Source organism: Elephantulus edwardii, unplaced genomic scaffold (genome assembly GCF_000299155.1).
Source record: "Elephantulus edwardii isolate Elephantulus edwardi_28Jun2011 unplaced genomic scaffold, EleEdw1.0 scaffold00082, whole genome shotgun sequence".
NCBI classification, from domain to species: Eukaryota; Metazoa; Chordata; class Mammalia; order Macroscelidea; family Macroscelididae; genus Elephantulus; species Elephantulus edwardii.
This window is the reverse complement of record NW_006399832.1, coordinates 4,902,759-4,917,879: the sequence shown is the minus strand read 5'-3', so window position 1 is coordinate 4,917,879 and position 15,121 is coordinate 4,902,759. Positions and strand designations below refer to the sequence as shown.

At 40.6% G+C, this 15,121-nt stretch overlaps 1 protein-coding gene and 1 pseudogene across 3 annotated transcripts in view; one reads left to right on the top strand and one right to left on the bottom strand.

Moving 5' to 3' along the window:
* Nucleotides 1–15,121, top strand: part of HOMER1 (homer homolog 1 (Drosophila)) — a 167,687-nt gene that overhangs the window by 50,254 nt on the left and 102,312 nt on the right. The gene's annotated exons all lie outside the window — the stretch shown is intronic.
* On the bottom strand, nt 2,779–3,742 carry LOC102854701 (annotated as a pseudogene).

Here is a 15,121-nt window from a genome sequence, read left to right as displayed (position 1 = left end):
GGACATCATGCTTGGGAAGATGGAGATGGAGGACAGTGCAGGAGAGGAAGACCCTCTATGAGGTGGATTGGTTGAGTGACTGGGGTAACGGGGGTAGGTGTTACTGAGAGAGTGAAATTGACACAGGATAGAGCAACGTTTAGGGCTGTTATACATAGGGTCACTATGAGTCGCAGGCAACTTGACAGCACATAAAAACAACAACAATCAAATTATGGCTTAAACAAGATGCTTTACCCAAATATGAAGGTTTTAAGTTATTGTTAGTTACTACTAAGTTCCATCAAGTCAACTACAATTCATAACAATCCTTTGAATAATGTATCTGAGCCTTGCTTTGTCCTGCACCATCCTCATCATCTCTAATATACTTGAGCCCATTGTTATAGTCTTTGTGCCAGTCCATCTTGTTGAAAGTCTTCCTCTCTTTCACTGACCCTGTCCCTTTCCCAGCATGCTAGTCTTTTCCCAGGGACCAGTCTCCCCTGACAACATGCCCGAAACATGTGAGGTGAATTTTCACTATCCTTGCCTCTGAGGAGCAAGTTATTAGTGTTTCCTGTATGAAAGTATAGTATCTTGGTGCATGTGAGATTTGTTGAGGTTCCAGGACAAAAGTATATTAAATTCAGTACATCATAGGAGAACCCCCCCCCCCCAAGTTAAGAACCAGTGAATGCAGTTTCTCATCTACTCTTTGAGTGCCAAGATTTCATTGCAAAATGGTCTTGTTTATATTTACCTGTTTCATAGGGCTAAATATGAGTAGCAAACAAAGCAATTCAAGCAAATATAATCTGAAAATATTCACATATACCAATGCAGACATTTTAAGCATTTTTGTTAACTAGCCTTGTGGCTTATCTGAAAGTATGCCTTTACCATCTTGCTATCTGGGTACTGCCTGGCAATTTGCCCAGGAAGGGGAAAATAAAATCTGGTCAGGCTGTGAAACGTGCAATTCCTGACTAATTCCTTATTTTCCATCTCATCTTTCATTGTCATTAAAAGACACTTGCAATAAAGAATTTGAAGTCCTTTTTCTTCTCTCAAATTCCATAGATTGTCTCTTAGAAATTGTGTTAAATATTTCAGAAATTTCCTCTAATAAACACTTAAAAATTTAAAACTAGTGATTGAAGAGTTTGCTGATACATACTTGACCTTTGAACAGTGTGGGAGTTATTGTCGCCTTTCTCCCACATAGTCTAAAATCTGCTTGTAATTTACAGTTGACTTTTGAATTTGAGTTTGAACTGCATGGAGTCCACTTGTATGAAGATTTTGTTTTCCTGATGCTCTTGGTGTTACAGTGAGCTCAAGCCTTGTGAGTATCCACTTAAAGCACAATGTGTGGAGATGACTAGCATCATTATGGTGATGTAAGCAGATACAACCTTTGAGCTCACCACAGTACCAACAGGAAAAACAACTGTAAATGCACCAGCAAGTTCAAACACCTCTCTACTTCTCTCTCTCTCCCTCTCCCTCTCTCTGTGTTTTGATTGTGTTATCATTGCTTCCACATTTATGGCAAACCTGTGGGTCAGTGGGGATTTTTAAAGCTGATTTTGTGGAAGTAGCCCTTTCTTCTGAGTCATTTCTGATTAGACTACAACATCTGACCCTTTGGTTTGCAACTGAGCACACTAACTATTTGTACCATCCTACTGTACATGTTGGGAAGTCAAAGAAAACTCTTCTATTTGTACTGATTGCTTACTGCCTTTTGGAGCTTGTGGTCTGAAACATATCTAGCCTACAAGAGGATGTGCTGTTGTTATTGTTGTGTGCCATTGAGTTGCCTGCAACCAACTGATAACGATGCTATGTACAACAGCTCCGAAGCCTGCCCATCCTGAGGGTCTCACTAACTCTTACACACCTCCTCTCATTACATCAGTTACTGTATCAATCCATCTCATCAGGAGTCTTCCTCTCCTGTGCTGTTCCTCCACCCTTCTGAGAGTGATGTTCCAAATAGCAACAGAAAGCTCAGCTCCTAACGATGATAAAATTGCAAAGTAACGGGAGGAACCCCAAAACCAACCCAACCCAGAAACATCTTCCTCCCTCAGTTGGCAAGTGATTGGCACAGTTACTGCATCAGTGGTTTTAAGCATTTCAGTGACTGTGAGGATGGTGCAGGGCATAATTGTGAAGGGTCTTTTTATTGTCAATGACTCTTAACATCTGGCTGAGTGGAAAACCAATTTACTGTAAACTTTTACTCAAATCACAATTGGCATACTATCTAGATGTTTTACCCAGTAGAAAGAAATTGTCCAATAAATAGTATCCAATTCTTAAAGTCAGCTTGGAAGAGATCCTCAACTCAACTCCGTGCCATCAAGTCAGAACCGAATCATAGCTGACCATAGTGGATTTCCCAAGGCTGTAAATGGAACAAGAGGAAGTTGCCCATTTTTCTCCTTCCAGACAGGCATGGCCTATTTTTTTTTTTTTTAAGAATCCAGCTTTGATCTTTATTCAAGAGACCAGACAGGTTGCCCCAAGGCCCAGCGCTGCTGGACACTCATGACCCGGCATGCCTTTACCCTGAGCTGCAGTCTTGGCCCCAGGATCTGGCTCACAACCCTCAAAGGTGCAGCCAGGAGGGAGCCTGGGGATTGCACACTGCTACTGAGTCATTAAAAAAAGGAAACAGGCCAAGGCTCCGAGCCCTGTGGGGTGGCCCTAGGCTGCTCTGACCTCTGTGGCAGCCGGCTTCCGGACGATCAGCTCGCCATCTGGGGACAGAGCGTGGACACGAGGAGGCTACTTCTTGGCTTTGGCGGAATTGCGGGGTGGGGTGATGGTCCGCGCCCTGGGATTCAGGCCACTGAACTGCCCATACTTCCCCCTGTTCTTGTCGGCGGGCTTGAGGATCTGGAAGGAGCACATTGAGTGTCTTGTCCACACTCATCATGGCGCGGGTGTCGCATTTGCCACAGTAGTTGGGAGCCGAGAAAAGTGTTACCAGCTGCCGCTCGGCAAAGAACTCATAGCCGTCTTCCACTACCTGGTGCGCCTGGCAGATGAGGTCCAGGTCATGCTTGTGCAGGAATTTGGCCACCACCTCAGCCCCGCGGTCATTCTCGCCCTAGCCCTGCACGTCCTTGTCGGGGTCGGACCAAAGCAGGCCGCACAGCAGACCCTGGTCAAGCACGTCCGCGGGCCATATGATGCGCCAGATCTGCTCCATGGACTGCAGGTCTGGGGACAGGCCTCCGTGGCAGCAAAAGATCTTCTTATCCACAATGGCCGCAATGGACAGGCAGTTGAAGCAGTCGGTGAACATTTTCCACAGTTTGATGTTGTAGCGTCTCTTGCACTCATCATAGATGCGGTTGATGCTGGCACACTCGTGGTTCCCACGGAGCAGAAAGAAGTTTTCCGGGTACTGGATCTTGTAGGCCAGCAGCAGGCAGATGGTCTCCAGGAACTGCTTGCCCCGGTCCACGTAGTCCCCCAGGAAGAGGTAGTTGCCCTCTGGAGGGAAGCCACCGTACTCGAACAGCCGCAGGAGGTCGTAGTACTGGCCGTGGATGTCACCGCATATCTTGAAGGGTGCCTCCAGCTCCAGAAGAATGGGTTGGCTCAGGAAGATCCCCCGAGACTTGAGGCAACAAACCACGGATCTTGTTCTCGGTCAGCTGGACATTCTTCCCGGGACGCGAGCCTTGCACTTCCAGCAGGCGCCTGTTGATGAGTCCAAGTTGAGTTTCTCGGTGTCGGACATGGCGGCACCTCCGCTCCGGCCCTGCAGCTCCAGGCCCGCTGCTGCTGCCCAGAGAGGTAAGGCCTTTGAGTTAGTGGTGCAACTCCCTATAGTCTATACCATCAGCACTTTCAAGAAATAGAAAATATTAGGAGTAAATATTTTCTTAGCACCTTTTGGGCATTTTTGTTAGTTGAAAAAAGATAACCTAAGAAGGCCTTGCTCTGTTCTGACGACTGCCTCTTGGTCCAAGTATAGATTTAGCATCATCACAATCAAATGTTCTGAGATTCCCATTCTTCTCAGAGTCAGTCACAGCTTGTTGTGATCCACACAGTCAAAAGTGTTTGAATAGTCAATGAAGCACAGATAGACAGATATTCCTCTGGTACTGCTTTCTGCCAAGATCCATCTAACATTAGCTATAATACCCCTAGTACCATGACCTCTCCTAAACTCAACCTGCACACCTGGCAGTTCTCTGTTGACATATTTCCCCAATCATTTTTGGATAACTTTCAGCAGAATCTTGCTTGACTTTGATATTAATTATATTGTTCAATAATTTCTGCACTCTGTCAAGTCACCCTTTTTTTGAAATGGGAACAAATATCGATCTCTTCCAGGCAGTTGGCCAGGTGGCTGTCCTCCAGATATCTTGGCACCACTTAGTGAACACATCCAGGTCAATGTCTGTTGAAAATATATCAGTTGGTATGCTGTCAACTCCTGGAGCCTTGTTTTTTGCCAATTCCTTCAGAGCAGCTTGAACATTTTTCTTCATTAGCACAGGCTCTTGCTAATATGTTGTTTCATGAAATTATTCTGTGTCAGCCAATTCCTTCTGGTACAGTGACTCTGTACTCCTTCCATCTTTTAATGCTTCCTGGATCATTCAGCACCCTCCTCAGAGTATCTTTAAGTATTGCCACTCGTGGCTTGAATTTGTTTTCAACTCCTTCAGCTTAAGAAACGCTGAGTAAATTCAGCCCTTTTGATTTTCTGACTCCAGCTCCTTGCACATTTTATTATAGTATCTTGCTTTGTTATCCCAAGCTGCCCTTTGAAGCTTTCTGTTTATCTCTTTAATTTCTTGTTTTCTTCCTTTAGCTTTGGCTTCTCCGTGATCTAACACAATATTCAGAGCCTCATCTCACATCCATCTTGGTCTTTTCTTGCTCTTCAGTCTTTGTAATGACCTTTTGCATTCTTCATGGATAATATTCTTGATAGCCTCCCACAGCTCATTTCGTCTTTGCTCATTGGTGCTCAAAGCGTCAGCCAAACCTGCTCCTGAGATGGTTTTGAGATTTGAGTGGGATACACTTAAGGTCAAATTTTGGTTGCCATGGATTTGACTTAATCTTCAACTTCAGCTTGAACTTGCATATGAGTAGTTGTTGTTCTGTCCCACAATCACAGCTGGCCTACTTTTCACAGCTGATATTGAGCTTCTCTAGTGATTCTTTCTACAAATATAATCGGTTCCTATGTGAAACCTATACTTGAGCCAAGAGGCAGTCATTAGAACAGAGCAAGGAGACACTGCATGGTTCAAAGTTGAGAAGGGAGTCTGACAGGAATGTATTCTGTCTCCATCCTTTTCAATCTGTATGCAGAACAGATCATCCGGGACACTGGGCTGTACAAGGAGAAATGTGGCATCAGGATTGCTGGAAGATTCATCAACAGCCTGCGTGATGCAGATGACACAACCCTGCTTGCTGAAATTGGGGAGAACCTGAAGCGCTTGCTGCAGAAGATGAAGGACTGCAGCCTTCAATATGGATTGAAGCTCAGTATCCAGAAAACAAAGATTCTTACCACTGGGCCAATTGGCAGCCTCAGTATGGATGGTGAAGAGATTGAGATAACAGTTTTGGTTTGCTTGGCTCCACAGTCAACACTTTTGGTACCAGCAGCCAGGAAATCAGGAGATGAATTGCATTGGGAAAGTCAGCTGTCAGGGACCTCTCCAGAGTACTGAAGAGCAAAGACATCAGGCTGGAGACTAAGGTGTGCCTGATCCAGGCTATAGTCTTCACAATTGCATGCTATATATTGGAGAGTTGGACAGTGACTAGGGATGATTGAGAATCGATGCCTTTCAGCTCTGGTGCTGGAAAGGAGTGTTGACTATACTATGGACTTCTAGGAGAACAGTCAGGTTTTGGCCTGGAGAGGGTGAAGCTGGGCTCCTCCTTGGAGTCAAGGATTCTGAAGCTTTGTCTGACATACTTTGGGCATGTTGCAAGGAGGGATCTGTCCTTTGAGAGGGACATCATGTTTGGGAGAGTGGAGGGACAGTACAGGAGAGGAAGATCCTCGATGAGATGGATCGATTCAGTGACTGGGGTAATGGCAGTAGGTATGTCAGAGACAAAAAGTTGGAACAGGATAGAGTAGGGTTTAGGGCTCTTGTACTTAAGGTTGCTATGAGTCACAAGCGACTCGACAGCATATAACAACAAGAAAAAGGCCTATCTAGATGACTATGGCTATCAAGGCCAGGCTGTGGATTCTTAAGTTGTTTTGGTCATTGAATTCTTCTTTATATAGAATTTGAATACTAGATACTTGAGAGCTTCATGGTATTTTAATGTAAAACATTTCAGTACTAACATGAGGATTGTGAAGAGCGTGGGACTAGCATTCAGAGGGCTAGTAGCAAGTTTATCTTCCTGACTGTCTCTGTGCTGGAATTCTGTTGACAGAAAATGGATAGTACAGTGATAAAACTATGGTCACTACGAATGTTAAGAGTTTTGGGATGTGCATTTGTACACTGGCACCACTTACCTTTTACCTATATTTTCAAAACATTAAATAGTACTGAGCACTTCATTGGAATGCTAATGTTGGTTGGAAGAAGAAAAAAATTTCTTTTTTTATTCATGCCAATTATCATAATTCTCCAATTCTTCTTTAAAGGAAAATATCACAGTTCTTCAAAGGAAAATCCCTCTCTGATCTATAGGTTGATCGAATGAGTCCACTTCTGTAACAGAATATAACATAAAATTAATGCTAGTTTGTGTGAAGGGAAAAAACATTGGTCTTTAAAACTAAGAGTTAATTGAAAATTTGAAGTGTGTGATACCTACTGACTTTGGTGAGATTTCATCACATATGGCATTTCTGAAAAGGATGACATGATAGGAAAAAATATGCATGCTTTGGCTAGATTTGAGTTTTACTCATGCAAAAATACTTCCTACTTATCCCCCAGTTGTTTTTCTTGTCTTGATTTTGTTTCTGGAAGAAACACCTACAAATTTAATTCCTCTACCATTTCTTGAACATCTCTTAGGGACCAGGTTTGAATTTGGTTAGAACTGTGAGCTCATTTACATGATAAAGGAGTTATTTTTCCATCCAAGTAATCAGTAGGATAAAGATATGCTTTAGAAACAGACTATGTTTGAATGCCAGCTCTGCTTGCTTCAGTGTGTCATTTTGAGTGAATTATATAATCTGTCTCTGATTTAGGTTTTTTGTTTTTAAAAAGCATATAATAGTATCTATTTCTTAAAAGTTGAGATGTTTATAAATAGCATTGATAAAAGTATTTAAAATAGAACCTGACCATGTGGTAGCTCTCCTAAGAGTTATAGAAAGCCAAAGAATTTATTGCATCGCTACTCAGTCCATTCAAGCTTTTGTTTTCAAGTTTAAAAGGAGTATATGTAAATTTCTTAGCTTGATGTTATCCGATCTATGGTTCTCTCCTTTGTCACAAATGATGGATAGTATGGTTAAACAATTTATTGCATACTTGTCCTTTATAGGAAAAAAAGAGAGCCAGACCCCCAGCCAGGTAGCTTGCTTGACACAATGACTGCAGCCATGGGCTCAATTATGTCAGATATGAGGAAGATAGCACAGGATAGGATGGCATTCAGATGTGTAGGGTTGCTATGAATTGTACATGACTCGATGGCATCTATCAGCATTTATATAACAGAATCTGTTAAAATATTACATAATTCAAACAGCATAAAGCTAAAAACTGACATTCCATCACTTAAAAAATTCTGTTATCTTTGAGTGATTTCATTTTTATTATACTAGATCAGTAACTTTTCTGGTTTTTTTTTTCATAATTTTCCATAATTTATAAAATTAAAGATAGGATAAAACAGGACCAGTAATAATAATGAATTGGAAAAACATTTATATAGCAGGCACCTGAGATGAGCTGAGATCATTATAGAATAGAAAATGAACATGGCTGGGTTTCTAGGCAAATTAGTAAAAACTTAATTGAAGTCTTGTTTGGATATAACAACAAATAGACACATTTTCCTCTAGCACTGCTATATGAGATAAGGCTTATAATTATGATCTAATAGAACTTTCTTTTTTGAATCTTGTTAAAAGATTTGAAGAACTTTGAAGGCACTCCTAGGAACTGAAATGACAAAAAGTTGGCCTTTTGATTGTTTTTTTTTGTCAACAAGTTCTTTCTATAGTAAACATATCAGATATTTTAAAAATCCTTAGCACTGTCACAGGTCCTCCCCCAGGCTGTGGGGCCAGGATTTGGTAGCTGGTGCTGAAAGAAAAGCCTTAGTTGCATCTTTGTCCTGGGACTGTTTGTACCAGTGGCACCTGGTATCCAATGGACAGAGAGAGAAAAGAAAGAGAAGGAAAAAGAGGAAAAAAAGAAAAAAGAAAAAAATATGTTACCAAAATCCCTTAAGAATAAAAAATAGTGAATACTAGGGGTAGGATAGTGTCAATTTCCTTAGTACTGTGGTTTATCTTATAATGAATATAAACTTTGCATTTTTCTTCTCCATAGTCTAGCCACATTTTTAAGAGATTTTAAAAAAATTATGTTATAAAACTATTACAGGATGATATACTGTGTACTCATCCTATTATTTCTTGTTATACTTTGTTTTACACTATGGAGCCTTGGTGACACAGTGACTGCTAACCAAAAGATCTTTGGTTCTAACACTTCCAGCACACCATCAGAGAAAGATGTGATAGTCTGTTTGTAAATATTTTAGTCTTTATAGCACTATTGTTATGTATCTTCAAGTTTGAACCAACTCATATTGACCCTCCAGCAGGATTTTAGAGGCAGTAAATTACCCAGGAAGAGATTGCCAGACTTTGTCCTGTGGAGCAGATGGTGCATTTGAACCTCATGCTTTGAGATTGACAGCAGCGTCTTACCATTAGGCCACCAGAGCCAGCTCTATGGAGCATCTCTGTTCTTCCCTGTACAGCCACTATGGTAATGGGTCTGGTTTTGTTATTGCACCCTCCTCTTTTTTGAGATAAAGGGTTTTTGTCAGTTGTTTCAAAAGATTATTGAATGAGACTAAAGCTATTTTTCACATAATGAAAAGCTTCTTTTGATCCCAAAAGACTAAAGAGTCAATATCACTTTGTTCTGCATGCCACTGATTCAGAATTGACTTAATGAGTTTGGTTTTGTCTGGTGCCTATGTTCTTCTGTAGAAGAACAGAAGAAAACTTTTCAAGCTTAACCAGTACTTAACTGGTTATCAAAAAGTTGGATGAAGTGATCTTAATTGGAATTCTGGCATTTTCTATTTAAATATAAAATATCTGGGAAACAGATTTTAATAAGATTGATACTTTTTATCAGTTGATTCAGCTCATATTGTTTGTAGTTTAATGAAACTTCTCTTCTGAGCTATGTTGAGAACTAGCTAAGGAACTTTCTTCAGTTTTAGGTAATTATCTTTTAAAGTTAATATGGTGCAAATCATTAGGACATCTTTTGGCTCACAGTTAACAGCTACAAATTTACTTATAGGTCACTTGATGTGTAGGCTAACTCTAAGTAATGTTACAGACCATAAAGAGAGTTCCAAGCAGACCTAGTTGATGGGGAAAACTTGCAATCAGTGGAGGTGTTGCATCACGTATAGGCTGATTTACAGAAGCCATTCCACAGACAGTGGTATCTCATCTTTACTAGCTAATTGACTCCAATATCACTTGGCTGTGTTCTATATTATTGTCATTCATTCTTTAAAGATTTTAGGTTTAATGAAAGTCAGTAAAGTGAATAAATCACTTATTACATATGCATGTATTCTACAGTCACCAAGACACTATTCCATTAGCAGTGTGTTGTGGTGTGTTTTGTTTTTTTTTTCATTAGCAATGTTTTTAAAGTGAGCAAATACTTTGGATTGAACTTGCTTGCTTACATTAAAATATTACTTTTATAAAATATGATTCACATTCACACAGAAAATAAAAATAAAAACAAAAAAGAGGACAGGGTCATGGGCAGATGAGATAGGAAAAGAAGGAAGAAGTCAGATCATGTTTCTTAGTCTGTTGATGTTGTTGTTTGTTATGTGCCGTCAAGTCTCCTGCAACTCATAGCGACCCTATGTACAACAGCCCTAAACTCCGCTCTGTCCTGTGCCAATCGCACTGTCTCTGACACTCCCAACCCAATTATCCCAGTCACTGAATCAATCCACCTCATAGAGGGCCTTCCTCTCCTGCGCTGTCCATCCACCCTCCCAAGCATGATGTTCCTCTCCAAGGACCGGTCTCTCCTCACAACATGTCCAAAGTATGTTAGACGGAGCCTCAGAATCCTTGCCTCCAAGGAGCCACCCGGTTTAACCCTTTCCAGGATGAATCTGTTTGTTTTCCTAGCAGTCCATGGTATTCTCAATACTCTTCTCCAGCACCACATCTCAAAAGCATCAATTCTCCTTCTATCCTCCTTGGTCGTTGTCCAACTCTCTGATGCATAACAGGTGATTGCGAAGACCATGGCCTGTATCAGACGCACCTTAGTCTCCAAAGAGATACCATTGCTCTTCAGCACTTTGGAGAGGCTAGTCTGTACAAAATTACCTGGGAAACATTTTCAAATTAGCTCTGATGCTGGAGTGTCCAGAGTGTTGATTTGAGGGTTTGTTATGTGCCGTCTAGTCATAACCTGCAACTCATAGCGACTCTATGCACAATATCTCTGAACTGTGTCTCATCCTGAACCAATCTCACTGTCTCTGACACACCTAACCCTCTTACCACAGTCACTATGTCAGTCTGTCTCATCCGAGGTTCTTCCTTTCCTGTCCTGTCCCTCCATCCTTCCAAGCATGTCCTTCTCCAAGGACTGGTCGTGCCTGGCCATGTGTCCAAAGACTGTGAGACAGAGCTTCAAAATCCTTGCCTCCAGGAAGTAGCTTGGTTTCACTCTCTCCAGCACACACCTGTTTGTTCTCTTAGCAGTCCATGGTAATGACCTGTTTATTCCTAATCTCAGTTTGGGCGGAGAAACACTCACTCAAGGCTTTAGACACGAGTTTGCCTTTTATTACAAATGAATTCAAAGCCACTGCATGATTTTGAAGAATGATTCATTTGATGGAAGTTTTTATTTATTAAAATTTTTATTATGACAATTTCCAAACATATACAAAAGTTAAAAAAACCCAAACTTCTCTAAACCTGTCTTCCTACTAACGTTAATAGCCCTTAGCATTTTGCCATATTTTTGTTCTCCTTTTCCTTCTGGAGTATTGCAGTGCTAGCTTTTGTTTTTAAAAGGTTCACTGTGACCTCTGTTGAGAGAAAGGAAGGCAGGAAAAGAACTAAAGTGAGTACCCCCCTTGCATTTTTCCCCTGTGCACATTGTTGCACACTTTTAAAGAATGACAGCAAGAGAAAATATCACATTGTATTTACCATTTTAGAACCAATTTCTATTTACTGTAAAAAACATCCTTTATCAGTGAATATTCTCTGACTTAATTTTTTTAATGGAAATCTTCTCCCATGAGATTAACTGCCTCTCGAAACCCACCTGAGGGTCAGCTATGGGTTAGTTCCAACTCGACAGTACACAGCAACAACAATAATGTACTATTTTAAAAGATAGTATATTATCAAGAACCAGTGATGATAAAGGAAGATGTTCAAAATTCACTGAAGGCATTGGCAAAAAAATGAACCCCTGAGTAACTGCTGGGATAGTGATTAAAGTGTTACAACAAATAGATACAACCCTGCATGTGCTCACCCTGGATGTCTGCCACAAAATTTGGAATACAACTTCCTAGCCATCTGACTGGAAAAGATCCATATTTGTCACCATTCCCAAGAAAGGTGATAAAGAATGTGGAAATTATGGAACAATATCATTATCACATGCAAATAAAATCTTGGTGAAGATCATTCAAAAATAGGTGTAACAGTACATTGACAGAGAATTGCTATGGCGTGAAGCTGAATTTAGAAGGCTGTGGCACCAGCAATGTGACATTGTTGATGTCAGATGGATATTGGCTGAAATTAGGGAATACTGGGAGAATATTTATTTGTGTTTTATTGACTATGCAAAAGGGATTTGATTGTGGGGATCATAAAAAATTATGGCTAACATCAAGAAGAATGGGAATCCCAGAATACTTAATTGTGCTCATAGGAAACCTATACTTAAACCAAGAAGCTATTTTCTAGAGAGAGCAATTAACATTGAATGGTTTAAAATCAAGAAGGGTGTGTGTCAGGCTATATCCTTTCTCCATACCTACCTATTAAATCTGTATGTTGAGAGGCTGGACTTTATGAAGAGAGTGTGGCATCAGTACTGGAGGAAGACTCAGTAACAACCTGTTATGCAAATGACACAACCTTGCTTGCTGAAAGCAAAGAGGACATAAAAGACTTGCTCTAGAAGATCAAAGACTACAACCTTCCATATGGATTGCACCTCTACCTCAAGAAGATTAAAACCCTCACCACTGGACCAATTAACAACATCATGATAGATGGAGAGAAGGTTGAAGTTTTTTATTGAAGTAAATTATTTCATGTCACTTGATCCACAGTCAACACTCTTGTTACCAGCAGTCAAGAAATCAAAACACATATTGTATTGGGTAAATCTGTCTAAAGTGTTAAGGAGCAGTGATGTCAATTTAAAGACAAAGATACATCTGATTTAAGCCATAGTCTTTTTTTTTTCTCTTTAAATCTTGTTCTGCCACAGCCCAAGTAGAAACTTGTTTTAATTCAGGCCAGGTCAGTTCATATTTTCTTTCTTTCTTTAATTGTGAAAAATATGTATGGGGACATATAGGGGTGAGAGTTGTGAGCAGAAGAGTGAGAATGGGCAGGGATGAAATCACAGGGTTGCATAATTTGGTGGGGTGGGAGGAGTGGGTGAGGGAAATGAGAAAGATCCAGTGGGGACCAGAAAAGACAGGGTAATGGTAAGCATAGTCCAGTGGTAATTTTTTTTAAACAAAGAAATTGTCTTATTCACTTGTGGGTTTCTCATTAGGGAACGGGGCAGAGACTTTCTGACATCTTCATGCTGAAAGGGGGCATTGATGTGAAGGGGGAAGGGGACCCCACTTTAAAGCCTTACTGGTTGTCCTGAGTTGAAGCTGCATGCCTTCTTGTTCAGTTAGATTTTTTTCCTGATGTTTACTGCCCTCTGGACTGCAAAGTGTTTGCCAGGGTGGGTCCAGTGGGGATGGATGGCTGAACCCTGAGGCGCCATCCTTCTTCACTTCCTTAGCTGGCAGTTATGTTTCCCTTTTGTCTCTGGAACTGGGTTCAGGGTCCAGGTCTGGAGCAAAACTCAGTGTTAAGGTTACCCATATTCTTTTGAGAATCTTTGTCCTCTTGATGTTGAGCTTAAGTCCATATTGATGCCGGTAGGCAACCAACTGCTTGGCTGTTTAGGTACGTATTAGTTGCATGGCCTGCTTCACTGCAGCTTGCTGGGCTTCTTGGTCCTCACAATCCATCTAAGCCATAGTCTTTTCAATTACTTGTTATATATCTGAAAGTTTCATAGTGACTAAGGATAACAGAAGAAGAATCAATGTCTTTGAGCTGTGATGTTGGAGAAGGGTACTAAATATTCCATGGAATGCCAAGAGAACAAACAGATATGTTTTGGAGAAAGTACATTCAGGGTTATTCCTTGGAGGCAAAAATGGTGAAGCTTCATCCCACATATTTTAGACATGTTGTTAGGAGAGGCCAGTCCTTGGAGAAGGACTTCATCTTTGGAAAGGTGGAAGATCGGTGAAAGAGAGGAAGACCCTTGACTGAATGGATTAACACAATGACTCAAGTATATCAGAACTGGCAAGGAAGGCACAGGATAGGGCAGGGTTCAGATTCATGGTTCACAGAGTCACTGTGAGTTGTGGTTGTGGTTTGATGACACCTCCCAACAATATATAATATATGATTGTACCACAATTCATTTGACCTTAGCCATTTTGGACATTGTAATTCACAATCTTTTTTATTATAATCAATGTAGCAAAACATCCCTCTAGCTAAATATCTGCTTACATCACTGGCCATTTCCATGTTCTTAGAAAGGAATTTCTATGCCTGAGAGAATGCACAAAAATTGAAAAGCTTTTGACACTCATTAGAAAGATAATTCATTTTTATTTCTATGAACTGTTTTTGAAAGTGTAAGATTTCTCTTGCATCTCACTAATTTGATGGCACCTAACAACAACATTGATTTTTGTCATTGAAAAAAATCAGTTTCATATTTGACAAGTGAAAAAAAAAACTCATTGTTTTAGTTTGCAATTTTTCCTACTTTGGTTGAATTCCATTTTTATTTGCTTTTAGAAAATACTCAAATAATTTTCTGATTGTCTGGTTTTGGAGAAGTCACGTAGAACCTCTGCTTTTTTTAGTATAAAATGAATATTGTATAACTACTTCACAATAACATGATAGTTGGAGAAGAGATTGAGATTGTTAACAGTCAACACTCTTGGCACCAGCAGTTAAGAAACCAAAAGATGAATTGCATTAGGAAAATAGGCTGTCAGGGACCTCTGCAGAGCACTGTCAGTATAGAAACCAGGTATGCCTGATCCAGGCCACCATCATCTTTGCAACAACTTGCTAAATATGCATCAGAGGCGTAAACAATGACAAAAGATGACAGAAGAAGAATTGATGCCTTTCACTTGGCCTGGAAAAGTGTGTTGAATATACCACTGAGTGTCCAGAAAACTAACAGATATATCTTGGAGAGGATTAAACCAAGCTGTTCCTTGGAGGCAAGGGTTTTAAAGCTCTGTCTCACGTACTTTGGGCACGTGGTCAGGAGGGACCAGTTCTTGGAGAAAGACATCATGCGTGGAAGTATAGAGAAACAGAATAGGAGAAGATGACCGAGATAAGATGTATTGACACCGTCACTGGGGTAATGAGGGTAGTGTGAGAGACAGTGAGATTGGCTCAGAGTAGAGCAGGGTTCAGAATTGTTGGTCACTAAAGAGATGAATAGAAGACTTCAAAAGGCAGCACGGGATGACAAAGCAAAATATTACAATGAAATGTGCAAGGAGTTGGAGTCGGAAAATCAAAAGGGCCGAACTCGCTCAGCATATC